Genomic DNA, 3,566 nt, shown 5'->3' with positions numbered 1-3,566 from the left:
GTAGATATTTGTGACAAGTACTAAAGAGACTGAATAGTGAAGTAGATATTAGTAACAAGTACTAAAGAGACTGTGTATAGTGAAGTAGATATTAGTGACAAGTACTAAAGAGACTGTGTATAGTGAAGTAGATATTAGTGACAAGTACTAAAGAGACTGTGAATTGTGGAGTAGATATTAGTGACAAGTACTAATACTAACATTGAAAATATAGAACAAAGTGGGACTTTTTTATTGTCATTTAATTGTTGTATTTTATTATTTGTAAGCCACAGAAAGGTATTGAGTTAAGTTATTGAGTCTCCCTCTGGGTTTATTTTACCAAACTAATTGTATTAGCAGTTAATTTTTTTTTTTAGTTTACAAGGACTTGAGAATAGTAAATAACAGGTACAGTGTACAGGGATATTGAAAACAAAAACCATAGATATGTATTACAACTGTGCAATAGACAAAAGTGCTCATATTCTTCAACTGAACACCACCTTGCACTCAGACTTATCAGAGTCTGAGTGAGATTGATGTTCTCAGTTCACAGACATATCTTGAGTAAAAGTACTTTTGTAACATCTGTTTACAGTGGACTTGTACATTTTACTAACATTTTGGTTAGTTCATTAATTTGGTATTATTATTTCCTTCTCCAATATGGGATTGATTGAATGGACCAAACGTGCACTTACGAGTTAAAACTGGTCAACAGTTATGTGGTTCGTACAAAACAGTGTAGTAACCAGCTGTGTTAGGTAGTGATTTTGAAGTGTTTGGTTTTCAGATACATGAACTTTTTTTGAGTTGTTAATTTCTTAATGCAAGTTCAAAGGTTGCATAATACCAAACATTGGGCTTAAAACTGTCCAAGTTGTTTCTAAAATCTAAAGTAGGCATACTAAATCTGTTTACCATCTGCTTTCTTGGAACAAACCAAGCCTTATATATCAACAACATTATGACTAAATAAAGCCAGGCTTGAGCATAGCTCCGTGTTCTAAGAGCAGCCGGTGCACCCACGATGTTCCATGCACAAAGGGCATGGCAGATCCTAGCTGTTATTTGATTCGCTGACAAGAAAAATAACCATTTCTCTAACATCATTACAAGTTATTGAATTCATGTGCTGTATACACTGGAGAAAATCAATAAACTTATTTTTCAATAAATAGTGCTTGCATGTTAAAAGTTATTCTCACCCATTATCTTGCCTTATTATTGTATAAATCATGTTATAAAATCTGATGAAAAACCCCATGTTTTCATTGTTGTTACGAAATTTAATCATGCAAGCTCATCATGTAGTGCAGTAAATGTTCAGATACAAACATGAGTAGCTCACTGACCGAGCCATGCGACATTTCCTGTCTTCCTTCCGTTACTCAGATGTCGCAGGTTTTAACAGTCAAACTTAATTAGCATACTTTCAACATGTAACTTTTATTTTGAGATCATTAAACTGTTTAAAACACAAGTGATGGTAATATTGTAAAACTTTTTTTTTTCCAAGAATCAGGTTTCAGGATAATGAAGCCCTGGAATTGGAAATGGTATCATTTGTAATTTTGATATATGTAGCAGTAGCAGAGATTTAGCTACAGTTGCAGTATTTTATATGTGTGTGTATTATTGAAATTAAATTCTGTTTTTATTCTTGTACAGACTTGCAGGTGTCTATTGTTGGTTTGGAAAAGGCTCTTCATCATTACACACTGGAACCATCAGAGGCTCCGTTTGATATCAAGACGGTTCCCCTGTCGACTCAGATTATTACTGAAGAAAAGAAACCAGGTACGATAGGCTAATTAAAACAGCTTGTTTTTAAGATAATACATAAAGCCAAATGTGACAAAGTTTGTTCTTGTATACCAGTTGTTCTCAACTTTTTAGAATCCACAAAACTCTTCTGGTGTCTCACACAAACCTTCACAGCATTCATTACAAAAAACTTATTGCAATACTATATCAATAATTCCACATAATAGAGTAAGTATGTTTAATTCAGCTTTATACCCATAAACATACTTACAAAACATAAACATAATTATACCCATAAACATAATATACCTATAAACATACGTATGAAACATAAACATAATTATACCCATAAACATAATTATACCCATAAACATAATATACCTATAAACATATGTACAAAACATGAAAAATTTCTTGATCCAATTACTCAGGCACTTACACGTACATAACAAGAAGCGTGTTCTCTCAAATAATAAAAGTTTACATGACTCAAGCACTTCTTTGTACCTAGTCTTACTCAGTAATTCAAAACAATTCAGGGACTTGTGTTGTTACAAAACCTTTTACACTAATATAGAAATGTGGTGTAGTTAGATTACAATTGTGTGGCTAATATGTATTTACACATTACAATTGTGTGACTGATATGTATTTACACATTAGAATATGTGAACTTCTGCAATTCACAGAACCCTGCGGAACTCCAGGAGGCCGGTTGAGGAGTACTCTTGTATAAATAAAGACTTGTTGAGTAAAAGTTCCAGTTAATAAGTCCTAGAAGGGTCACAACCAAATAAACTAATCAGTTTGCATACTTTGTAGATAGTTTTCGAATAATATTATATCTCCTGGTTTTGTTGCTTATTAATTAGTTTTTTATTGGAGAAACCTGTAACATCTTTTGTGACCTTATTAATTAGATTTTTATTGTAGAACCTGTAATATCTTTTGTGACTTTATTAATTAGATTTTTATTGGAGAACCTGTAACATCTTTTGTGACCTTATTTACTAGATTTTTATTGGAGAACCTGTAACATCTTTTGTGACCTCATTAATTAGTTTTTTTATTGGAGAAACCTGTTACATTTTTGTGAATTTTCTATTTTACGTGCTACTTGCTTACTTGGTAATTAATTTTTTTATAAATGATTACTTGTACTTCTTTAATACCAATAATACGAACCATTGTTCAGTCTTATTGAAATCTGTCGTAATAAACCCAAGTAAACTACCATCAGGTAATGTGTTATCTGTCGTAATAAACCCAAGTAAACTACCATCAGGTAATGTGTTTAAACATTGGCTCTTTCTTCTTTAATACCAATAATACGACCATTGTTCAGTCCTATTGAAATCTGTCGTAATAAACCCAAGTAAACTACCATCAGGTAATGTGTTTAAACATTGGCTCTTTCTTCTTTAATACCAATAATACGACCATTGTTCAGTCTTATTGAAATCTGTCGTAATAAACCCAAGTAAACTACCATCAGGTAATGTGTTTAAACATTGGCTCTTTCTTCTTTAATACCAATAATACGACCATTGTTCAGTCCTATTGAAATCTGTCGTAATAAACCCAAGTAAACTACCATCAGGTAATGTGTTTAAACATTGGCTCTTTCTTCTTTAATACCAATAATACGACCATTGTTCAGTCCTATTGAAATCTGTCGTAATAAACCCAAGTAAACTACCATCAGGCAATGTGTTTAAACATTGGCTCTTTCTTCTTTAATACCAATAATACGACCATTGTTCAGTCCTATTGAAATCTGTCGTAATAAACCCAAGTAAACTACCATCAGGTAATGT

The 3,566-nt window shown here is 32.2% G+C and overlaps 1 protein-coding gene across 1 annotated transcript in view; it reads left to right on the top strand.

Annotated features, from left to right (window-relative positions):
* Positions 1-1,659: 1,659 nt before the first annotated feature.
* LOC106476840 (coatomer subunit gamma-2-like) overlaps positions 1,660-3,566 on the top strand; it is a 10,794-nt gene continuing 8,887 nt past the window's right edge. Inside the window, exon 1 of the mRNA XM_013937460.2 lies at positions 1,660-1,782. The gene's annotated coding sequence lies outside the window, so the exon portion shown is untranslated. The remainder of the gene's footprint in view (positions 1,783-3,566) is intronic.

This window comes from Limulus polyphemus, unplaced genomic scaffold, assembly GCF_000517525.1.
Source record: "Limulus polyphemus unplaced genomic scaffold, Limulus_polyphemus-2.1.2 Scaffold11791, whole genome shotgun sequence".
Taxonomy (NCBI): domain Eukaryota; kingdom Metazoa; phylum Arthropoda; class Merostomata; order Xiphosura; family Limulidae; genus Limulus; species Limulus polyphemus.
The sequence above is the reverse complement of the archived record's forward strand: the minus strand, read 5'-3'. Positions and strand labels throughout refer to the sequence as shown.